We start from the raw sequence: 26,218 nt of genomic DNA, 5'->3' as shown, positions 1-26,218 counted from the left end.
GGAAGCTAGTCATCAATTTAGGATGCTCAGTTCCAGCAACTACAGGGCCCACCATCCTGAAAATAAGGCCCAGGTTCTTATTTTCTGAGCAGCAGAGTTGCCAGAGGGATTGAATGTGCAGCCCGACTCCTAAGTCAAAGCCAGTCAAAAACGCCAAAGTCATCAAGAAATCCAAGTCAAAAGTCATTCAGAAAAAGAAGTCATTTTTTTTTTAAAGTTAAAAGTCATTAAAATCAAAGCTTTAATGAGAAAAGTGTGAGACTCTGAGACAGCAAGTGAGTGTTTGTCGATCAGTCGTGTCTGACTCTTTGTGACCCCGTGGACTGCAGCTCACCAGGTTCCTCTGTCCATGGGGTTCTCCAGGCAAGAATCCTGCATCGGGTTGCCATTTCCTTCTCTGGGACTGAGACAGACAGGCACACTAACCTGGACATCCTGAGCATTCCAACCCCCAAATTCTCTCCCAGAAGCAGAAATACTTCTTGCTGTCAGAAGAGATGAGCGGCCCTTGGTCAGAGGCCTCACAATGGCTACACCCGAAGTAGGTGTTTCCCTCGATGCTGCTGCTGCTCTTGAAGACAGCAGGTCTGCAAATCTCTACAGAGTCTTCGAAGGCTCCTTCTAGCAGCCTCCCTGCCCAGGGCTCTGCCCAGAGGGCGGTTCAGACACGGCTCCTCCTGAACGGTCCTTCCACCCACACTTCCTCTTTTGCACTTCTGGGGCCCCAACAAATATTTTCCAGTTTCTTGGGAAAGCCATCTCTCCTCAGCCCAGAAAACTTCTCAGATTTCCTAGCTAAGAAAGAACGCTGTGCTTTTCCTAGGATCTGAGGCTCCTGGAAACCAATGCTGAGCAGAAAAGGGTCCTGTCATTTTCTGCTTTGTGCAGTGAGGCAACCTCACTGCTGAAATGTGGGAAAGGAGAAATAAAGGGAACAATCAGGAAGGGGCGGGGGATGTACAATGTCAAAGACCAGGAAACACACATGGAAAAGCAGATGGAAAAGTGATGGAGGTGCTCACAAAGCCAAGAGAGGAGGAAAAGTCCATGCCAGACCTACATTCATACAAAGACATCAAACACTACACACCGGCTGCATCGCAATCACTACTTGCCATCTAACTTAAAACAGGATGTAAAAAAAATTCCCTGGTGGTCCAGCGGCTAAGACTCTGCACTTCCGATGCAGGGCGCACAGGTTCGGGAATTAAGATCCTACGTGCCGGACAGCGTGGCCAGAAAGTAAATAAATAAAATAGGAAGTAATAAAAGCAAAACAGAGAGACAGGCAAACTGACTTGAGCAACTTACCACAACCTTGATTCCTTCCCAGTAGCTTCTGAAAGACCCTTTCAAGTAATAACACTGACTCAAAAGGAAAAAGCTTCCAGTGTTAAGTACTAAGGACATATAGGGGACAAAGGTCTATACAGTCAAAGCTACGGTTTTTCCAGTAGTCATGCAATGGCACCCCACTCCATTCTCTTGCCTGGGAAATCCCATGGACGGAGGAGCCTGGTAGGCTACAGTCTATGGTGTCGAGAAGAGTCAGACATGACTGAGCGACTTCACTTTCACTTTTCACTTTCATGCATTGGAGAAGGAAATGGCAACCCACTCCAGTGTTCTTGCCTGGAGAATCCAAGGGACGGGGGAGCCTGGTGGGCTGCCGTCTACAGGGTCGCACAGAGTCGGACATGGCTAAGTGACTTAGCAGCAGCAGAATGTATGGATGTGGAGTTGGACCATAAAGAAGGCTGAGCACCAAAGAGTTGATGCTTTTGATCTATGGTGCTGGAGAAGACACTCAAGAGAGTGTCCCTTGGGCAGCAACAAGATCAAACCAGTCCATCCTAAAGGGCATCAGTCCTGAATATTCACTGGAAGGCATCAGTCCTGAATATTCATTGGAAGGACTGATGCTGAAGCTGAAGCTCTAATACTTAGACCACTTGATGGGAAGAACCGACTCACTAGAAAAGAACCTGATGCTGGGAAAGACTGAAGGCAAGAGGAGAAGGGGATGATAGAGGATGAGATGGTTGGATGACATCACCGAGTCGATGGACAGGCGTTTGAGCACGCTCCGGGAGTTGGTGATGGACAGGGATGCCTGGCGTGCTGCAGTCCGTGGGGTCACAAAGAGTCAGACACGACTGAGCGACTGAACAAAAACTAGGGATGTAATGTACAGCATGATAAATATAATTAACATATTTTAATTATAAAATATTATTTTTGATATAAAATATACTGTATATCATATATGAAACTTAAGAGAAGAAATCCTAAGAATTTGCATCACAAGGAAAATGTGTTTTCTGTTTCTTTAATTTTGTATCTGAGATGATAGCTGTTTACTAAACGTATACGATAATCATTTCATGTGGTATGCCAATCAATTTATTATGCTTTACCCCTAAATTTATATACTGCTATATGTCAGTAATATTACAATATAGTTGGAAGGAAAGAAAAACAGAATCAGGGCATCAGGGTAAGCAAAGGTGATTCTTTGGAAACCAAAGAGACCACAAACTGTTGATTGTTAATAAAAAAGAAAAGAAAAAGATACAAACTAAAAATACCACTGACTCAAATTTCTCTAATTATTACTTGGCCCCATGGAATGACACGAGCTTTTCATATCTTTTAGGTGAATTTTTTTTGATCGTCTTGTTTCAGAAGTATGTCAGAAGTCATTGCCGGGGCTCCCTTGGTGGTTCTGTGGTTCAGAATCCGCCTGCTAATGCAGGAGACACAGGTTCAATCCCTGGTCCGGGAAGATCCCACGTGCCACACTAAGCCAGTGAGCCACAACTACCAAGCCTGTGCTCTAGAGACCACCAGTCAAAATAAATAAATAAATAAATTGCTGAAAGACACTCATAATACCCCAGCAAGGCACACATCTCTGAATGGAAACAAAGACAACCATATTGGAAAATGATTTTCACAGGCCCCATACAAATGCACACCATTGTCCTCTACATCCAGATCCATGTGACATACTCATTGTGCACTTACACACTCATCCTGAAGCAATCCTCTCCCAGGAAGGTATACGCCATAGCCCAAGATTGGAAGGCCAGCTGGAGCACGTATCTAACATCAGGACTACTATACCAGAGTCCCCAAAATCCCAGAGGGAAATATAAACCAATCTTTGGTACACTGATTTGTTCATAGCCCCAAAAGCAACCCGTCCATCAGCCAGTAGTCAGGACAGAGTTTAGGGCAATCTAGGGATGGGGGAGCCTGGTAGGCTACAGTCCATGGGGTTGCTAAGAGTCGGATACAACTGAGCAACTTCACTTTCACTTTCCACTTTCATGCATTGGAGAAGGAAATGGCAACCCACTCCAGTGATCTTGCCTGGAGAATCCCAGGGACAGGGGAGCCTGGTGGGCTGCCGTCTATGGGGTCGCACAGAGTCGGACACGACTGACACGACTTAGCAGCAGCAGCAGCAGGAGATGCCTTCAACCTGTATATTACGGCTGCCACGAGTTGCCCTAGAAGAGTTTGTCTCGCGTCATTCATGAAATGATACAAGTTGATCCCTTAAAATAAAATAGAAGTTGGAGTCTTCCCCAAAGCTGTCCCGAATGCAGACTGCAAAGCTCACCATCTGGAGAATTTTCCTTCTCAGCTCTCCACCACTTTGATCATCACGCCCACTAAACAAAGAGGACTCTTATCAGAGCTCCAGGACAGACAGCGTCCTGTTAGGGGATCCGAAGGGCAGGATATCCCTGAGATGAGCTGGAAGGCCTGAATTCTCTGGGGGCCAAACAGTCACAGGTTTCACAGCCCTGAGAAACTGGAGGACAGACGCGCTTTCCACCTAAGGATCAGCGAGCATTCCAGCTGCTCCTTAAAGAGAGGGAATTAAACTGTGTGGATCAGTCACACTTGACAACCACCTGGAACTCGTCTGGGACGCAGCCAATCTCAGCAGAAGCTTCCTCGTACTCACCGAGTATAATGGAAACTTCAGCCAGGAACAATGCACACCGTATTTGGGGCTGACGAGAGCTGAAACACAGCCATGCTGCCTGCCAAGCTATCTTAGCTTTTTCATTACAGAGGCAGGCTTATCTGCTGCTTTCCCATGCCATTGTCCTGCAATAAACTAAAGAGGGGATATAAGTATATTATCTTAAATGTATATGAAGGGAAAATATATCTGCATGTCTTAAAAAGAGACACACGACTCAGGTGGATATACCAGTGAGAGAAGAGAAAGACAGAGACAGAGATGTTTATATGTAACTGTATGTGCTTCCCTGATAGCTAAGTTGGTAAAGAATCCACCTGCAATGCAGGAGAAACTGTTTCTATTCCTGGGTTGGGAAGATCCGCTGGAGAAGGGATAGGCTACCCACTCCAGTATTCTTGGGCTTCCCTGGTGGCTCAGCTGGTAAAGAATCCGCCTGCAATGCAGGAGACCTGGGTTTGATCCCTGGATTGGGAAGATCCACTGGAGAAGAAAGGAAAGGCAACCCACTCCAGTATTCTGGCCCAGAGAATTTCATGGACTGTATATATATATATATATGTATATATATATATACTTATATTTATGAATGTTTCAAATTTCATTTTCAAAATTTATAGTGTATAGCATAGGGAATATACCCAATATTTTATAACCATAAATGGAGTATAACCTTTAAAAATTATGAATCACAGACACATAAAAAATTGTGAGTCACTATACTGTACCCCTGAAACATGTAATACTATACATCAGCTGTACCTGACAAAAATTATAAGAAAAATATAATTAAAAAAATAGCTTGTCCGTGGATCACATCCTGGTCTTAGCAGAGTAAGAATCTAGGTTACGAGCACCAGAGAAACATTAAAGGGACTGAAGTTTTCATTGCGCACAGACACAAGACGGAAATCATTTTCAATAATTTACAGTGGAAGGGACAAAGAGCTTTTCGATTTCTGACCTGTGAGTGAAAATTCTCATCTCTTAGCTCTTTCCCACCTGAGACCCAGGGCAAAACTGCCTCCTGACGCACTTCTATACACACATGAGGTACCTTTAGTCATAAAGCCCAGGAACCACCTCCACCAAGATGTAGCCAGGTAAGGCAATTTTTTAAAAAAAGCAATGGAGTCGGGTAAATGCAAAGATAGAGCTTCATTTGGAAGCGGCACTGTCCGATGCTACATTGCATGGCTACATAAAATAAATAGATTTTGTAAAGATTTCTTGCCAATGTGCAACCGTTTCCAGTTTTGAACTCCAGACCTCCGTTTCTTCCCAGTTATCCTTCTGACAGCTTTGCTTTCTTTTTTATCCTGTGCTATACCGAGCATCCTGAATTCTCTGCCCTGCCTATTTCCTTCACACATGCCCAGGGATCTGGGTCCCCCGTGGCTTTCTCTCTGCCAGCATCCTGTTTGGATTATTGATGGGGGGAAGCTGGGTCTTTGGAAACCTCTCCTCTTTGAAAGAGTTGTCAGGCTGCAGTTTTGCAAACGGCAGCGTGCAAACACTTCAATATTTATGCTCCATGTACCGACACTGAGTAAATTAAGACCCTGGAATACCTGCCTGATCCAAACCATCTGCTTCACAGCATTTTTTTTTTTTTTAAATGAGTAGGTAGGGGAAATTTATGAGTACGTTCTCTTATCTCTTGTTGCTAGGGAACCTATTTTTTCGGGTAGGGATAATCCTCGCCATCTCGAAAAAAGCAGGAGACAGGCTTCCTTCGGCTCCTCTTGAAATGAAACCTATGGTCTCCCCCACAGACCTCTCTCCAAAGTTACACTGGCCAAGTGGTCCTCAGGGACATAATGTGTGTTCCCCAGCTAGTTGAAAACACACACGCAGCGCTGAATTTTCACTTTACATTTTCACCATCAGCCTCAGCTGGTTGGAGGAGTCTACCAAGTTCATCTCAAAAAAAAAGGAAAGGACCGTTTCCACCCGAAGCGTTGTTATAAGGGGTTATTTTGCCATCTGCACCCCTGCGACTCAGGAGGGAAACGCAAAGATCCATTTTGCCCCCATCAAACTGGAAGCCGTTTTACTGAAAGAAACCCTTGTATGATGAAGATGAAATGAAAAACTAATAAAAATAATTATGTTTGGTTCCATGAGGCTCTCTGCCTGAAAACATAAAAGGGACCCTGCAAGCAGAGGGGGAAACTACCCACAGACTTTTCATTTCCTTGGGGGGGGTCTCGAAAAACACATCGCTCCCCCAAGTACACAGCCCACGCCCTTCCAGAGGAGAGAAGGCAGAAGAACTTTTGAAATACGGCATTTGTGGATTTGTGAGCTTGCTTGTTTCTGCACAGCGTGAGTCCCCAGCAGCAAGTTATGTTTCAGGAGGGCGGCTGTGGGCACAAGGGAACACGGCTGTGGACGACGAAGTGCCTCGCCTTCCGCTTTGGGAGACAATGCCATCCTACCCCCAGTTCAAGTCAGATGTGCAGAATTCGGTGATGGGACTCTGGCTTTCGTTCCCTGAACCCCAACTACGGTTGGGGTCGTGGGTGGGAAGACCCAGCTTCAAATCTTCTCGCCCTTCATCCCCAGAGCAGCTGGTGCTGGTGGTAAAGAACCTGTCTGCCAATCCAAGAGACACAAGAGATGCGGGTTCGAACCCTGGGTTGGGAAGATCCCCTGGAAAAGGAAATGGCAACTCACTCCAGTATTTTTGCCTGGAGAATCCCATGGACAGAGGAGCCTGGTGGGGCTACATACAGTCCATAGGGGTCGCAGAGTCAGACACGACTGAGCAACACACACACACATATAATCCCCAGAGCAGAGACCGTGTGCATTGCAGTTAAGCAAGTGGGCCCAGCTGCTAAACAGGGACAAACCTCAAAAGGCTTTCTGCCTTACGCTTTAGTGTGATATCCAAGAAAGCAATCAAAGAAAGAAATGGTCAAGCATCCCAGCTGCTGATGGCAAAACTAAGTCACCATTGAATCTGAATCAATTTACAAATGGTTGCGAAAAAACTGTACTTGGATTACTGATCCCCCATTTATACTAAGTAGGAAAATCAGTACAAAAGGAGCCTGAAAGCTTAACTGCAATTTTTCATGTTAACTCAGCTGCACAGGCATGGCTTGATAAGTCCCACGATCAATGCCATCAATGGCCAGTATATATGAGACCAACACAAGACCCAAGCATGGGGCTTACTAACTCGTTTGCCTATATTAAGTTGCCAATAGCAGGCTTAGCTGAGTCTGTGAAAATTATTACCAAGACCTAGTTTTAGAGCAACTCAGTGTGTGGTCTTTAGCTCAGCGGCCACATCAGCTAGGAGTTTATTAGAAATTTATACTCTGAGATCAAACCAGTCCATCTTAAGGGAAATCAACCCTGAATATTGATTGGAAGGACTGATGCTGAAGCTGAAACTCCAATACTCTGGCCACCTGATGCGAAGAACTGACTCATTTGAAAAGACCCTGATGCTGGGAAAGATTGAAGGCGGGAGGAGAAGGAGACGACAGAGGATGAGATGGTTGGATGGCATCACCGACTCAATGGATGTATGTTTGAACAAGCTCTGGGGAGATGGTGATGGACAGGCAGGCCTGGCGTGCTGCAGTCCATGGGGTTGCAAATAGTCGGACACAACTGAGCAACTGAGCATCAACAACAGACTCTCAGGCCCCAGCCCAGACCTAGCAGGTCAGAATCAGGGTTGAGGTTCCCCCACTTGTGTTTAGGCAAGTCCTCCAGGTAACCCTGATACACTCTCCTTTGTGAGAACTGCTATACTCCAAAACCCCCTACGACCTCATTTCTGTCACTGATGAACTCTCTGCTTATTACAGAGATGAGCTATATATCACTGTTAGTATCATGCATGATGAATCCAGGTCATAGAAATACAGACCACATTAGCCAAGATCCTATTTAACAGGCATTAACTTCATAGACCATGGGCTTCCCTTGTGGCTCAGCTGGTAAAGAATCCGCCTGCAATGCAGGAGCCCTGGGTTTAGAAGATCCCCTGGAGAAGGGAAAGGCTGCCCACTCCAGTATCCTGGCCTGGAGAATTCCATAGACTGTATAGTCCGTGGGGTCGCAAAGAGTCGGACACAACTGAGCCAGTTTCACTTCACTTCACTTCATAGACCATAGTTTATTGAATCCTCGAAGAGATGGGAAAAAATAAGGAAATAGAAAGGGGGAAGGGAAAAGAAATTATTTAAGAAATTGTGCTGCCTGAGACTTCCCTGGTGGCCCAGCGGTTAAGAATCCTCCTCCCAAGGCAGGGGACATGGGATCTATCCCTGGTTCAGGAAGATCTCACGTGTTGCAAGGCAACTAAACACATATGCCATAACTGCTGAGCCTGCGACCCACAACCACCTACGCCTCTGCACCAGGAACCCATGTTCCACAGCAAGGGGAGCCACCACGATGAGAAGCCTGAGCATCAAGGTGAAGAGCAGTCCCCACCTGCGGCAACTAGACAAAGCATGAACACAGCAACCAAGACCCAGGGCAGCCAAACACAAAAAATAAAAAAAAATGTTTTAAAGGATCAACATCAAAAAAAAAAAAAAATACATATAAAGCAAAAATCTTTTAAAAAGAAGGAAATTACGTGGCCATTAAATATGATGTTTGAGAGCAATATGTAAAAATTTGGAGAAATACATTATAATATTCAACTTGAAGAATGAAAGTCATTCAGTCATGTCCGACTCTTTACGACCCCATACGACCCTATACAGTTCATGGGATTCTCCAGGCCAGAATACTGGAGTCAGGTAGCCGTTCCCTTCTCCAGGAGATCTTTCCAACCCAGGGATGGAACCCAGGTCTCCCCCATTGCAGGGGAGCTGAGCCACCAGCTGAGCCACCAGGAAACCCCAAGCATACTGGAGTGGGTAGCCATTCCCTTCTCCAGGGGAACTTCCAAAGTCAGAGATCGAACCCAGGTCTCCCACATTGCAGACGGATTCTTTACCAGCTCTGAGCCAGCAGGAAAGCCCATGAAGAATACAAAATTATATATTTCTTGTCGTCCCAATCTTAGAGTCTAGACTTCTTTTACGCGTGGAAGGAGATTCACTGGAACGTCAGCAGTTAATGTCTTTGGGTGGTAGAGATGACAAACGATTTTGCCCCTCACCTCTTTTTACTGTTGTCTGTTTTTCATGCTTTCTAATTGCTCTTTTAATGGAAAACACAGTTGAAAATACACATTAAGGCAGGACCAGGTTACAACCAGCTAACACATCAATAAAGCAAGCATTTGTCTTTTACACACACTTGCACTGTTTTTCACAGTCAGTTATCTACTCCAGTTCACATAGGCCAGATGTGAGGCAGAACTGAGTCTCTCCTGGGGCTGTACTGAGAGACAGATATAGTGATCCTACGTTACTAGACGACGCTGTGGAGCACCTCACACGCATGAGGAGATGATATATCAGCCTGGAAATAGCTGGGGGTAGTGGGGAGGATACATATATATGTATATTTATATAGCTGGGCTTCCCTAGTAGCTCAGACAGTGGAGCATATGCCTGCAATGCAGGAGACCCAGGTTTGATCCCTGGGTCGGGAAGATCCCCTGGAGAAGGAAATGGCAACCCACTCCAGTATTCTTGCCTGGAAAATTCCATGGACTGAGGAGCCTGGTGGGCTTCAGTCCATGGGGTTGCAAAGAGTCAGACATGACAGAGCAACGAACACATACACATGTATAGTTGCTCCTGCTAAATCTCTTCAGTCGTGTCTGAGTCTGTGTGACCCCAAAGATGGCAGCCCACCAGGCTCCACCGTCCCTGGGATTCTCCAGGCAAGAATACTGGAGTGGGTTGCTATTTCCTTCTCCAGTGCATGAAAGTGAAAAGTGAAAGTGAAGTCACTCAGTCGTGTTCCACTCTCCACAACCCCATGGACTGCAGCCCACCAGGCGCCTCCGTCCATGGGATTCTCCAGGCAAGAGTACTGGAGTGGGTTGCCACTGCCTTCTCTGCATATATAGCTATATAAATATATATCTTCCTCAGTAACTCAGCAGTAAAGAATCTGCCGTGCAGGAGCTGCAGGAAATGTGGGTTCGATCCCTGGGTTGGGAAGATCCCCTGGAGGAGGACATTGCAACCCACTCTAGTATTCTTGCCTGGAAAAGCCCATGGACAGATGAGCCTGTCAGGCTACAGTCTGTAGGGCTGCAAAGAGTTGGACATAACAAAAGCAACTTAACAGCGTATATATATATATATATATATATATATATATATATATATATACACACACACACACAGCTCAAGGGGTGACTTAGAAATCACACGGGTGTCCACACAGATTCCTTTCTAAAAAAGACAACCCATTCAGGTTAAGATGTGCATGATAAGTGGCTTCAGTTGAGTCCAACTCTTTGTGACCCCATGGACTGTAGTCCACCAGGCTCCTCTATCCGTGGGATTCTCCAAGGAAGAATACTGGAGTGGGTTGCCATGCCTTTCTCTAGGGGATTGTCCAAACCCAGGGATTGAACCTGCATCTCTGTCTCCTGCACTGGCTGGAGACCAGCTCTTGACCACTAGCACTGCCTGGGAAGCCCAAGACGTCCATGCCTAATTCACCTCTCCTGTCTCCTGCTCCAGGTCTCCTCAATGCCCTGAGAATGACAGACACTTGAGGGGAAAACCTAGGCTCCCCACTCTGAAATCAAGTCATTTCTTGACCAGTTCCCTAGCTACTGATGTACTTAAGCTTAAAACCATCCCAACGGTTTCCACCCTTCATATATTTCCTGATTCCAGGGAAGCGGACGTCACAGACATTCAGAAGCATAGGAAAAGTGATGTCCCCAAATCCTAGAGAAGATGGATTTAAAGTGTCCTTTCGAAAATAAATAAATAAAGTGTCCTCTCGGCTGATTTGAAGGAGACTCCCATAGAAGGCTTTTCTACAGGAAGTGACGTCTGCTTTTCCGTAACATCGGTGGCTCTGGTCACTAATGATGAACGAGAGGCGAGAAGCGGTTGCCCTGAACACGGTGTGGGCTTTAGACGCGCATGCAGCGGGGGCTGGAGTCTGGGATCTACTGACCCCCGGTCAATTCTGGATGATGCTCCGTGCATCAGCTATAGTTTACTCCTCTGCAAAATGAGCATAATGGTGCCTGTTTGACAAGGTCGCTGAGAGCATCAGAGGTGCAAAGAAGGCACCTCGCCCTTCCTGCTCATTGTAAAACGGTCACACAGAAGGCGGTGGATGTGCTGGGGTGCTGGACGGCTGCGAACCGTAGTAGTGAGTCCTGTCTGACTGAGGAGAGGAGTCTGCCCCTCCATTCTAAAGGACCAAAAGAGAAAAACACCTTGCTGTTGAGTGGAGAGACCGGTTACGTTCCAGGGAAATGATGCCCAGCCTCCATAGACTACTCCAACTCCTAAGACCCAAGAGAAGCTTAGCACACGTGCTCCAGGAGATCTGACTGACAGTCCACTCCCAGCAAGCACTGTTTGTAAGAGCAAAAGGCTCAACACAACCCAGATGCCCTAACACAGCTGAATGGATAAAGTCATCAGAGCATAGCTCCCAGGTGAGATACTTAATAGACCTCAAATTGAATGAACTACATCATTGAAATAAAGGTTGAGTAAAAAAAAAAAAAAGAAAAGAAACTAGTCCCTATAGGATATTCTTTATATAAAAATTTTAAAAAGCAAGCAGAAGAAAATCACATATGATTAATGTATATACATGCATGGGATAAAAAGAGCAAGAAAATCAAAACAAGTGAATGGAAAATCCAGACGTCAGGTTCCTAGTTACCGCTGGGGCCAGGAGGCAGGAAAAATAAAGAAGTGAGTGCGAATGGGGTAAGTGATTAGCAACTTTCTAATTCTTCTGTTCAGTGAATGTTCCATATATCATTTCGTGAAAGGAAGAGCAAAGCGAAAGCCATGGTGGACTCATGATAATAGCATCTTCAATTCCGTGCCGTCTTTTATTCCATGCCAGATTTTTTTTTTAATGCTGTTTAAGACGGACACAACATTTCCTCTCAAGGATGTTCCTAGGCTTAGAAAGAAGTGGAATCAGGAGAGGAGACTCAAATTGCTGAAGAGTAGTTAAGGGCGCAGAGAGTGGGGAGATAAAGGTTAACAAAGTTATGGAAGTAAAAGCAGGTAAAGCAAAAGAAGGAGTTGTGAGTACGCCTATACTTAAGATGGAGAAAAAACAAGGACCTGCTGTCCAGCACAGGGAACTCTGCTCAGTACTCTGTAATAACCTTATGGTTCCCAAGGGGGAAGGATGGGGGAAGGGATAGTCAGGGAGTCTGGGGTGGACATGGACACACTGCTGTATTTAACATGGAGAACCAACAAGGACCTGCTGGACAGCTCAGGGAACTTTCCTCAATGCTCTGTAATAACCTTATGGTCACCAGGGGGAAGGAAGGGGGAAGGGATAGTTAGGGAGTTTGGGATGGACATGGATACACCGCTGTATTTAACACGGAGAGCCAGCAAGGACCTGCTGGACAGCACAGGGAACTCTGCTCGATGTCATGTGGCAGCCTGGATGGGAGGGGAGTTTGGGGGAGAATTGACTTACATGTATATGCGTGGCTGAGTCCCTTCACTGTCCACCTGAAACCATCACAACACTGTTTGTTAATCGGCTATACCCCAGTACAAAATAAAAAGTTAAAAGAAAGGGAAAATGTTGTGAGTTCTGAGCAACCTCTAAACCGTGGGGAGAAAAGTCCACAGAGAGAAAGGGTGACAGGTGGGAGTCTGTGAAGTTCAGACACACTAAGCTCCAAGTTCAGCGCTGGAGAGTCACCAGGCTGAAGGCTGGAAAACTCCTGCAACAGTGGAAGGAGACTTCCACCTGTCTACTGAGCTCCATCTGAAGTAATTCTCTCCTTTGAAGATTTCTTGCTCCAGTTAACACCTACACATCACTTTACCTGTATTTTTAAAGATGCCTATTTCCACGTTTTCACGGTCCTTTGAAAGAGAGGGGAAAAGGGAAAGAATCTTCACATGTTAAACGATGCTGTCACTGCTTCAGAAAAAAAAAATTGAGATGAAGCAAAGTGGCAATGCTTTCTGCATTTATTGAGCAATTACTAAGTGCCTCGCAATCTTTAAGTGCTTTTATTTATGAGTTCATTTAAGTCTTGCTACACTGAGCTAGGACTCTCAGCATCTCTCTATGTATCAAATGAAGAAGGCTTGTTCTTCAGTCACTCAGTCGTGTCTGACCCTTTGCAACCCCATGGACTGCAGCATGCCACATGTCCTTGTCCTTAGCTGTCTCCTGGAGTTTGCTCAAACTCGTGTCCGTTGAGTCAAAGATGCCAGCCAACCATCTCATCCTCTGCCATCCCCTTCTCCTCCAGCCTTTAGTCTTCCCCAGCAGCAGGGTCTTTTCCAATGAGTCAGCTGTTCACATCAGGCCAAAGGACTGGAGTTTCAGCTTCAGCATCAGACCTTCCAATGAATATTCAGGACTGATTTCCTTTAGGATGGATTGGTTGGATCTCCGTGCAGTCCAGTGGACTCTCAAGAGTCTTCTCCAAAATATTGGAACTTCAGCATCAGTCCTTCCAGTGAATATTCAGGACTGATGTCCTTTAGGATGGACTGGTTGGATCTCCTTGCAGTCCAAGGGACTCTCAAGAGTCTTCTCCAACACCACAGTTCGAAAGCATCATTTCTTCAGCACTCAGACTGAGAAGCCTTCAGGCGGCTTACAGGATGAGAACTTAGGTCTCTGGGAAGACGGCCCAGCTGAGCTATTTGTTGCCTGAGCCCCTTTTCTTCTCTGATCCACATAATCTTGGAAAAGGAGAAGGTGAGCTGGAAGGTCACCACTCCACCCAACCCCCTGGTGATATTCTGGGTCCCACCAAAGCCTCCCCCTCCTCGTGCTCCACCCCCACTCCAGGACCACCCTAATTGCCTGGCTATTTAGGTCCCTTAATTCTCTCTAGGAAACTAAACCTGCAATTAAAAGGGAAGTAAACAGCGACTGCAATTCCCACCTCACTGCCAGGGGCTGGTGCTGGTAAAATCGATTATTTCTCTCTTCTTTGCATCACCAATGAGCATCCCAGGCCTTTAGCACAGACAGGACTCTGCATACAAAAGAAACAATGCCCATTGGGGACCAGGAGGGTCCAATGACCTCAGGCCCTGATGGCTTTGTTGTTCGAAGGAAGGGCATCACTTCTTTTAATTGAAGGGCTGAGAATCACAAAACTTAAACTCGGTGTGCTGAGACGCTGAGATGTCTTGGGTGATTACATTATTCTCCTCTAATTATGTGAGAAGGGAAGGGGGCTGATGGGGGAAGGGCTCTTTAAAAGGCCTGATGTCTACATCACGTCCCCAACTGTAACACTATCGTCTCTGCCCGGCTCCCCGGGAGGCCTCCGGGATGTCAGCACCCAGAAAGTTGGAGAGAATGAAACAAACATAGAGATAATAACTGGAAAGGAGCTGGCAGATATTCAGATGGTTTTCATTTACAGTGAAGTCAGGGGAACAAAATCAATTATCCCTATGTCTTCTCGCACTGAAACATTTTAATTTTTGGACAAAGTGTTATGCACAAATAGTATTTACTAAGGGGAAAAGGGAGAGGTTTCACCCAGTTAGGGTGCTTTAATCTCTCTTTGAAGTTTTGATTCTGGGCGGGTCCGCCAGGGCTTTCTGCCCTTTGATATTTGTACAAAGGCATCAAGGAGAATCCAAAAGGAGACTTCAGCTCAAAGGGGCGCCTGCCACCCGTCACCTCCTGGGAGTGTGGGGGAGGGTGGTTTTATCTGTGGGACTCACTTGCCTTGAACTTGATCTTACCTCAGATGAGCGAGCAAGTGAGTGAAAGTTGCTCAGTTGTGTCTGACTCTTTGCGACCCCATGCAAAGTCCATGGAATTCTATGGGTCAGAATACTGGAATGGGTTGCTGTAATCTTCTCCAGGGCATCTTCCCAACCCAGGGATCGAACCCAGGTCTCCTGCACTGCAGGCGGATTCTTCACCAGCTGAGCCACCCTGGAAGCCCAAGAATACTGGAGTGGGTAGTCTACCCCTTCTCCAGCGGAATCTTCCCGACCCAGGAATCGAACCGAGATCTCCTGCATTACAGGTGGATCCTTAACCAGCTGAGTTACCTGGGAAGCTCCTTAAATGAGTAGGTTATCTCTGTTAATTCTCCAAAGAGAGCAGAGCACCCCTCTAAAAATTTAGGTTCCCAGAAAAGACAAATAATCATGTCTCCCAAAATTTACATTATTAATTACACAGTAATTGCAATGGGAAAATCTGTTTATTTTTTATTCAAATTACATCAACTGTTTTCCAGAAGTAAATTAAACTTCAGTTTCCCCACTCAGCTTTTAAAAACAAAATCCTTCCAAAACAAGTGAGGGAGATATTTCAGATAAACATATCCTCATTATGTATCTCCTCCAGGCCCTGTACCTAATGGGGATATATTCTGATACACGTATACACTGTACATACTATTTCTGTGTAAGAAGTTGATTACAGATATATCAAAAATAACTTATCCAGTTATATGGATATAACTCAGTAACATGTACATGTAATTGCATATAAGATTACGTTCGGATATTCATATGGGGCTTCCCCGGTGGCTGAGACAGTGAAGAATCCGCCTGCAATGCTGAAGACCCGGGTTCAATCCCTGAGTCGTGAAGAACCCCTGGAGGTGGGAATGGCCACCCACTGCAGTATCCTTGCCTGGAGAATCCCATGGATAGAGGAGCCTGGAGGGCCACAGTCCCTGGGGTCGAAAGAGTCGGACACGACTTATGACTAGCACTTCCACTACTTTTTCAAATATACATATAGTAAGTTGTTTTTTTATATTTTGTATGTTTTAATTTTTACTTTTTCTTCCTGTTTTTAAAATTTTTATTGTATATTCGACTATAGTTAATTAACAATGTTGTGTTACTGTGTCAGGCGTCCAGTGAAGTGATTCAATTATAAATCTATATGCACCTATTCTTTTTAAAGTTCTTTTCCCATTGAGGTTATATTTTGTATTTTTTATATTTCATTTTATTTATTTGGATGCTTGTGCACATTGATATACATTTCATATATTCAAAATGATTCTAAGCAATGAATTTCAGCCTTATAAACTCAGAAAGTTGATTTGAGTCAGACAAAGTTAATTTGATCTACTTAATTGGATCTATTACTTTAAGATGATGATGGAGTGTTCTACTCAGTACAAAACAAATTAACGTGTATCTCAGAAAACTTAGTTTTGCAGAGTTTCAGAGTTATTTACTGAACCTGCTTATTGAAATCCATCTAAATCTCATTTGGTAGGTTCATGGACAGATGTGAGTGTTTGACTGTAAAGAAGGCTGAGAGCCAAAGAATTTTTGCTTTTGAACTGTGGTGTTGGAGAAGACTCTTGAGAGTCCCCTGGATTGCAAGGAGATCCAACCAGTCCGTCCTAAAGGACATCAACCCTGAATATTCACTGGAAGGACTGACACTGAAACTGAAACTCCAATACTTTGGCCACCTGATGGGAAGAACAGACTTACTGGAAAAGATTCTGATGCTGGGAAAGATTGAGGGCAAGAGGAGAAGGGGACGACAGAGGATGAGATGCTTGGATGGCATCTCAATGGACATGAGATGGATGTGAGTTTGAGCAAACTCCGAGAGACAGTGAAGAACAGGGAAGCCTGGCATGCTGTAGTCCATGAAGTCCCAAAGAGTCAGACACCACTTAGCAACTGATCAAGGAGAACAATAAGAGGAAAATGGGAGACAAAGAGTTCTTGACAATATTCAAATGTCTCAGCACGCAGGTCAATTTGTTTTCAGGGTGAGAGGGAGACTCCCCATTCCGTTCAAACGTTCAGACCATTCGTTAAGCATCGCCAGGAGAACTTTCCAGAAGAAGCCAGCTTGGATGCAATGAGAGAACACGGACGGCCCCACATACCCTGAATTCTTGTCAGAATGAGGAACATGACGGTTTAGTTCATTTTCTTCTCCATATTTGAACTGGCATCAGTAGATGTAAACGTTGAAATGGATCTTATTTTAGATGGACTCGTATTTCCCAGCCTCCTGCCAACCCTTTTATAACCGGTTACTGATCAGCCTTCGAAAGCCAGGCTCACAGTGGTATGTTTTGGTTCCACTGATTTTACAGACTGGCAGAATGCGCTGTTCTTACTTACGTTACAAGTTGCGAATGTTTTTGTTCCACTTACTTTTACCCCGTGACCTCAGGCAGGGCTTGGCAAGCTGCTTCTGCAGAGGGGCAGATGGTCACTGTGTGAGGCTCTGGAACTCCAACACACCATGCACAGTGTGTGAGGTGTGCACAATATGCAGACAGGTGGGTGTGGCTGGGCTCCATAAAACTGTATTCGGAGGTGGTGAAGTCTATCAAGTGTTCACATATCAGGCAATTCTATCTTTTGATTAAAAAAAAAACATTTAAAAATAACAAATCCATGATCGTTTGCCAACCTCTGCTGCTGCTGCTGCTGCTGCTAAGTCCTTTCAGTCATGTCTGACTCTGTGTGACCCCACAGATGGCAGCCCACCAGGCTCCCCCATCCCTGGGATTCTCCAGGCAAGAACACTGGAGTGGGTTGCCATTTCCTTCTCCAATGCATGAAAGTGAAAGTGAAGTTGCTCAGTCATATCTGACTCTTAGAGACCCCATGGACTGCAGCCTACCAGGTTCCTCCGTCCATGAGATTTTCCAGGCAAGAGTACTGGAGTGGGTTGCCATTGCCTTCTCCGTTGCCAACCTCTAGCCTAAGATAAAAGGAGTTCTTGCAGTGGGTTCTTAATCTTGGAAAGGCGCTTTCCGGATCCTTCACTCAGTCTCCATCCCCTATGTGCACATGGCCGCAAGAAATTTCTCTTCAAGTGCGGGGACAGAGCCCATGACACAAGACCCTGGGCTCAGACCACAGGACGTGGGCATCACGTGTCCACAGCTTTCTCCTCTTAGGTGCTGGAGAGTCAATAGCTTTTCACGATCACCACATAAAAACACTAGCAGAAGGGACTTCCCTGGCAGTTCAGAGGTTTGGACTCTGCACTTCCACTGCAGGGGATGGGGTGGGGGTTCAATCCCTGGTCAAGGAACTAAGATTCCCGAGTGCCCTGTAGCTCAGTTCAGTTCAGTTCAGTAGCTCACTCATGTCCGACTGTTAGCGACCCCATGGACCGCAGCACGCCAGGCCTCCCTGTCCATCACCAACTCCCGGAGTCTACTCAAACTCATGCCCATTGAGTCAGTGATGCCATCCATCCATCTCAGCCTCTGTCGTCCCCTTCTCCTCTTGCCTGCAATCTTCCCCAGCATCAGGGTCTTTTCCAATGAGAGCTCTTCGCATCAGGTGGCCAAAGTATTGGACTTTCAGCTTCAGCATCAGTCCTTCTAATGAATATTCCGGACTGATTTCCCTTAGGATGGACTGGTTGGATCTCCTTGCTGTCCAAGGGACTCTCAAGAGTCTTTGGCACCACAGTTTGAAAGCAACAATTCTTCGGCGCTCAGCCTTCTTCACAGTCCAACTCTCACATCCATACATGACCACTGGGAAAAAGCATAGCTTTCACTGGACGGACCTTTGTCGGCAAAGTAATGTCTCTGCTCTTTAATATCCCATGTACATTTGTCATAGCTTTTCTTGATGTGCATCCTTTGGTAATCCTACCTCTGGGATCTCTGCTCAACAGAGGTAACAAGAATAGTTACCTGATGACACTGGTTCTCATACATGGCTTCCCACGGCATTCATACTCAGCTAGGGTACAAGTAAAAGGCCCATCCTCTCTCAGGGATTCTGATGTAATGGTGAGGGGTGGGATCTAGACACTGGAACAGCCACAAGCCCCCCAGGGAATTCTGACTTGCAGACTGAAAGCAAAGCTGGAGAGACCGGCTGCCTTGTGGAGCTGCAGTGACGGAGCAGTGAGAGGCTGAGGACTTCCAGTGGTGGAGTGCCCAGGAAAAGGTGCTTTAGTTATCCTTGTTTGGGGGAGAATAAGACGCTCAAAGTGAGAGGACTCAATGGCCCAAGCTCACACTTTTTTTTTTTTTAAATATTGATTTCTTTTGGCTGCCTCTGGTCCCAGTGGCAACACGCTGGATCTTTGCTGTGTCATTCGGGATCTTTCCCTGCAGTGCACAGACTCCCAGTTGGTGCTAGTGGTAAAGGACCCACCTGCTAATGTGGGAGACGTAAGAGGCCTAGGTTCCATCCCTGGGTTGGAAAGATCCCCTGGAGGAAGGCATGGCAACCCACTGCAGTATTCTTGCCTGGAGAAGCCCATGGACAAAGGAGCCTGGTGGGCTGCAGTCCATGGGGTTGCAGAGTCAGACACGACTGAAGCGACTAAGCACAGCACACACACTCTCCAGCTGTGTTTCGCAGGCTCAACAGTTGCGACACGCGGTGGGACTTAGTTGCTCTGGACATGTGGGGTCTTAGTTCTCTGACCGGAGATGGAACCTGTGTTCCCTGCGTTGCCCTGTGGATTCTCAACCACTGGACCTGCAGAGAGGTCTAGTCGCATATTTAAGTAGGAGGTCTAGCATCAAAATACAGCTCAACCTTGTAGCATCTGATTTAAAAGAGCCACAGACTATCACTCTAGGTCACTGTTCTTTAATTTTGTCCAAACTTAAGACCTCAGAAAGAAACCCATGGAACAGGGATCATTAAACTGCAGCCTGTGGGCTAAATCCTACCATTGCCAACTTTTGTTTAAAAAAAAGGGTGGGGGAATGCCGTAATAAAGCTGTATCGGAAGTTTCCCATTCATTGATTGCTTCTGTGCTACCATAGCAGAGTTGAATAGCCAAGACAGAGCTGAAAATATTCAGTATCGCCCTTTATCAGAATGCTTTGGTCAGTGCTGCAATAAAGAAATGATAACCAAGATGATGTTTTATCGGGGTGGGTGACCTAACTGGTCTCCATGTAGTCTACGTGGAGTTTCCCAGAACGTTAAAGAGAAGATGCATTTGAATAACTGAAACCCTCAACTTCCCAAGAAAGTAGACTGAGACCACAGGAGGTATTGGACCAGCTCAGGTTGGAAGGTCCCCCAGGAACCAGGGCATAAATGGAATCCAGATTTTCTACTTCCACACACTGCTGCTTGCGGGCCAGTGCATTTATCTTAAATAAAACAGCTAATCAAGGGGGGAGGGGGCAGTAATTTCCTTCGGTTTTCTCTTCGCTCCTGCAGAATCACCAATAATTTCAATGGACTGGACAAAAACAGTGCAGATTTTAATCAAAAGCGATGCACTCCAGAGTTAGATGCTAATTATCTGGATAATGTAAACAATTTTCTTCTTCCGCTTTGAGAAGAGCTAATGAAATAGACCTCTAAGTGGAACCAACACCATGTTTAAAAGCTTTGAAGAACCGCTCCACTCTATTCAGCTCTGAATGGGTGAAATTTCAGTCTCCAGTGAGCCCTGTTTTAAATGGAAATCTTTCTCTTTTGTTATCAAGCCCGCTGTTTCAATTGCCGTAAGCCTTCTGTGTGCAGGATAAGCAAGTCCTCGTCAAGTCGAACATAAGGAGAAAATCACCTCTGGGAGTCGTTTGTCTTCCTTTGAAGTCTCTTGGCCACCGGTTATCACACTGCAGATATTTCCCAGGGAGAAAAATCACTGAATCTCAAAAACATTTTTAAATCATTGTTGTTGTCATTCAGTTGCTAAGTCGTGTCCGACTCTTGGCAACCCCATGGACTGCAGCATGCCAGGCTTCCGTGTCCTTCACCATCTCCCAGAGTTCACTCAAAGTCACATCCATTGAGTTGGTGATGCCATCCAACCATCTCATCTTCTGTCACCCCCCTTTTCTTTCTGCCCTCAATCTTTCCCAGCATCAGGGACTTTTCCAATGAGTCAGCTCTTCACATCAGGTGGCCAAAGGATTGGAGTTTCAACTTCAGCATCAATCCTTCCAATGAATATTCGGGACTGATTTCCTTTAGGATGGACTGGTTGGATCTCCTTGCAGTCCAAGGGACTCTCAAGAGTCTTCTCCAACACCACAGTTCAAAAGCATCAATTCTTCAGTGCTCAGCCTTCTTTACCGTCCAACTCTCACATCCATACATGACTACTAGAATAACCATAGGTTTGACTAGACGGACCTTTATTGGCAAAGTCATGTCTCTGCTTTGAAATATGCTGTCTAGGTTGGTCGTAGCTCTTCCTCTAGGCTGACTCAGCATCAGTGGGTCAGCAACTAAGTTCTAGCAGTGATGCTGCCTTCTAGTCACAGGGTCGACTCGCACCCAAGGGGAGGGGAATCACACAGGGGTGCCCGCCATGGAGCAGAACCCTGCAAAACATCTTAGAAGTCTGCCTCCCACACGTGGCGGCCCCAGACCAGGGGAATACAAGGGCAAACAGCAGGGACATGTGTGAGTCCATTTCTGCTCAGAGAACAGTTCAATGCCTATTCTCAGTTAAGAGGAAATTGTGAATAAGGAGGACAGAGGCTGGATAAAAGGAGTGGATAAACTTGAAGCCAGGCAGGATATTGGATGAATTCAGTGAGCCTCAGCTCTGTGCTCTTCAAAGTGGGGTCTATAGGCCGACCTACAGCACCACGTGGGAGCTAGCCTAGCCCTACTGAACTAGAATGTCTCCAGAAATTTGATCAGACACCAGAGATAGCTATTCTTTAGCCTTTTCAGCAGCTGAGGCTTCTCAGACACATCAACGGGGTATCTGATATACCATCATCAAGAAGCTCTCAAGTCAGGGCTTCCTTGGCAGTCCAGTGGTAAATGGCAAAGCAGGGCACGTGGGTCGACCTCTGGGTCAGGGACCCAAGGTCCCACATGCCACAGAGCAACTAACACCGTGCACCATATCTACTGACCTTGAGTGCTGCAAAAACTACTGAAGCGCAAGCCCGAGCATTCTGGACATCGCACCTGAACTAGAGTCGGTGTGCCTCACTGAAAGATCCCACATGATGCAGCAAAGATACCATGTGCCGTAACTCAGAGACAACACAGCCCAATTAATTAAATTAAAAAAATTTAAATCATTATTTAAAAAAAAGATGTTCTCACAGTAGCTGTATTTAAGCTCTGCTGTCTTGACATAAGCAAAGCCAATGGGTAGTGGAAACTTTGGGTCAATTTGATGACTTTAAAAATGGAAGTTCAGCAATGACCCTGATGACTTGTGTGGAAGGGTGGCCTGAAGACTTATAAGCTCTCTGTTCACCAGAGAAACTCCTGCTGCTAGGACTCCCGTGACTCACACCAGGCATGTGGATACACCGCAGGGTGAAGCTCAGGACAGAAACACGGCAGCTAGGGGTTAGGAGGTGAGGTGCAGGGTCTCACAAGCCTGCAGGGGAACTCTAGCACTCCCACCAGTCAACCTTCCATGTCCCAGATTGTCTCATCTACATGAAGGAGCCAGTGGTAGCGCCATCTTTCTCTCGTGAGGGCCAAATAATGCAGACACCACTCATCAGTAAGAAGAAGACTACCCAACTGGAACTGCACAAAGGAGTCAAACACGCCATTCCTCCAAAGAAGACATACAAATGCTCAACAAGTATGTGAAGAGATGCTCAACATCATTAGCCATCAGGAAGATAGAAACCAAAGCCACAATGAGATAGCACTTCATGTCTAGTGGGATGGCTAAACTAAAGTACAGGTGATAACAAGTGTCGGTAAGAACGTGCCAAAGCTGGAGTCCCCATACACAGGGAGTGGGAACACAGAGCGTACAAACAGTTTGGCCATTCTACTCAAGGTTAAACAGAATTACCACATGACCCCCATATAAATGCAAGAGAATGGAAAATATGTATCAACACAAAAATTTATATAGACACATTCATAGACGCATTATTCCTAACAGCCAAAACACGGAAACAACCCAAATATCTGTTAACTGATGAGCAGATAAACAAAATGAGGTCCCTTCATACAATGGAATATAATTCAGCTATAAAAAAAATATTAGAATACTAATCCTTACTACCGCATAGCTGAACCCTGAAAACAAACCAAGGAAAGTCAGTCACAGAAGACGACTAATTATATGATTCCCTTTCATCGAATGTCCAGAACAGGCTAACCGATAGAGACATAAAGCGTGCTTACTCGCTCAGTCGTGTTCGACTCTTTGGGACCCCATGGACTGTAGCCCGCCAGGCTCCTCTGTCCATGGAGTTTTCCAGGCAAGAACACTGGAGTGGGTTGCCATTCCCTTCCCCAAGAGACAGAAAGTAGATTAGTGATTACCAGAAGTTGGGAGAAGAGAGGAATGGAAAAGTCAATAAAATCTCATGGGAAATATTCTGGAACTAGATAGCACAATTTTTGCAAGACCTTGTGAATGTATTAAAAGTCACTGAACTATACACTTAAAAGAAGCAAAGCTTCTCATATGTACATTGTGACTGAATTTTAAAAACTAGAAAATTCACAGAAGACCTTATCAGAGTCCCCAGCACACAGACAATGAATAAAAGCTATCAACACAATAATGAGACTCGTGGCAGTGTGAAGTAATGATGCAGCCACTATGAAAAACAGTATGGTAGCTCCTCAAAAAATTTAAATATTGTATTGTCACCTGATCCAGCAATTTCACTTCCGGGCATATGTCAGGGAAATTAAATAAATAGTGCTGTTTAGGCTTCAGAGACAAAGCAGAGCAGGCTTCTGACCTTGCTTCTAACCTGCCTGGATACTGCCCTGACTGGGAGTGTCTGGGAGTGACTACCTGCTGTGAGGGTAAGACTTGCAGCACCAGAGATAAGAGGAAGGAGAAATCTTGAGATTGTTGAGCCTCTGGAGGAGGGCCTGGCCAACCAAGTCCCAGGCTTAGTCACATTCCAAGTTTTACAACATGAAACAAACATTATTAACATGAAATCAGAGCTGCAATTTGCTCACGGATTGCTGGTGATACCAGTTGGTGACCATCCAGGGATTAGAAGCAGAATCCGAACTGCGATCTTTGAAGTCTCACCCACAGAGTGGACGCAGTGCCTGGGACCCTTTTCCCAGCTGCCTGGGACTCCAGATATGTTTCTCTGATATGACACGGAACTTCTCAGAGCTGATTAAGTCTGGATGTTGGTCTAAACCCAATTTGGTGATGTATTCTCTGCTCTTTCTTTTCTCTTTTCAGTTCAGTTCAGTTCAGTTGCTCAGTCGTGTCCGACTCTTTGTGACCCCATGGACTGCAGCACGCCAAGCTTTCCTGTCCATCACCAACTCCCAGAGCTTACTCAAACTCCATCAAGTCCATCAAGTCAGTGATGCCATCCAACCATCTCATCCTCTGTTGTCCCCTTCTCCTCCTGCCTTCAGTCTTTCCCAACATCAAGGTCTTTTCCAATGAGTCAGCTCTTTGCATCAGTGGCCAAAGTATTGGAGCTTCAGCTTCAGCATCAGTCCTTCCAATGAATACTCAGGACTGATTTCCTTTAGGATAGACCTGTTCGATTTCCTTGCTGTCCAAGGGACTCTCAAGAGTCTCCGCCAACACAACAGTTCAAAAGCTTCAATTCTTCGGCGCTTAGCTTTCTTTATGGTCCAACTTTCACATCCACACATGACTACTAGAAAAACCATAGCTTTGACTAGATGGACCTTTGTCGGCAAAGTCATGTCTCTGCTTTTTAATAAGCTATCTAGGCTGGTCATAGCTTTTCTTCCAAGGAGCAAGCATCTTTTAATTTCATGGCTGCAGTCACCATCTGCAGTGATTCTGGAGTCCCAAAAAAGTAGAGTTTCTGCTTGAAAGCATGAAAAAATTCTGCACGTGGAAAGAGAGGACATTTTCACACCAATGTGACTGCACTTGATGTCACTGAATTAAAACACTTAAAAATTGGTAAAAATAAAAATTAAATTTTTTTAAAGTTAAAAAAGGCTAAAAATGTAAATTTTTTTTTCTTTTAGTTGAGTGAGAGATTCCTTAAATTCTATGCGTTACGAATACTGAGGAGCACGTTTCTTTTCAAATTAGTTTTTGTTTCTTTCCGATAAAAACCCAGGAGTAGAACTTCTAGGTCATATGGTAGTTCTATTTTCAACTTTTTGAGAAACTTGCATACTGGAAAACTATAAAAGTATGTGTATTTTATCACAGTTTTTAAAAAGCAAAGATGTAGGAAATAAACTTATGATTATCAGGGCCGTGGTTAGAAGAGGGGAAGGATAAATTGGGAGATTGGGATTGACATGTACACACTACAGTATATATAATGTACGTGCTGAGGCACTTCAGTTGTGTCCGACTCTCTTCAACCCCATGGACTGTAGCAAGGCAGGCACCTCTGTCCATGGAATTCTCCAGGCAAGAATACTGGAGTGGGTTGCTATGACCTCCTCCAGGGGAATCTCCCTGACCCAGGGATCAAACCCACATCTCTTCCGTCTCTTGCATAGGCAGGTGGGTTCTTTACCACAAGTGCCACCTGGGAAGCCCATACATATAATACATAACTAATAAGGACCTACTGGACAGCACAGGGTACTCTACTTAATTCTCTGTAATGGCCTATATGGGAAAAACATATTTTAAAAAGCGGATGTATGTATACGCATTACCTATTCTCTTTGCTTTACACCTGAAACAGACACAACACTGTAAATCAACTATATCCTAAAAAAATTTCAAAATGAAAAAAAATATTAAAAAAAATTAAAGTACAAAGTAGAGGTAAAGAGATGAAGTACATGATGGAGGCCATGTCTTTCAATAAATTACTCAATAAGTACTCAATAGTCAAGCTCTAGTAAAATGATCATTATGCTTGTCTTTTCTTTAAATAATGAGAAGTTATATATTCCCCTCACTGCAGTGGGTCAAGGACCGAAATGCAGTCCCAGGAGAACCACAGAGGGCCTCCAGGTTTGGGGAGAGGTGGGGGTGGGACGGGGCAGGGGTGCGGTGGGGGAGGGGCAGGGGTGAGGTGAGAGAGACCACTGAGGGAGCCTCCGCAGGACTCCTGAATGGTCTCTGCTTTCTGGAGAGCAGATGAGCTGACACCAGAGCTCTGAAATATTAGCACTCCCGCTTTCCCGTGGCCTCCGTTTTAGCCGTGCATTCCCGGAAGAGATGTCTCAGGTATCTCTGGAGCTAAACCCAGAGGCGATCCGCACAGAGGGGCTGCCTTTCAGAGGACAAGTGGC

This window comes from Bos taurus, chromosome X, assembly GCF_002263795.3.
Source record: "Bos taurus isolate L1 Dominette 01449 registration number 42190680 breed Hereford chromosome X, ARS-UCD2.0, whole genome shotgun sequence".
Taxonomy (NCBI): Eukaryota; Metazoa; Chordata; class Mammalia; order Artiodactyla; family Bovidae; genus Bos; species Bos taurus.
Note: the sequence above shows the minus strand (reverse complement) of the source record.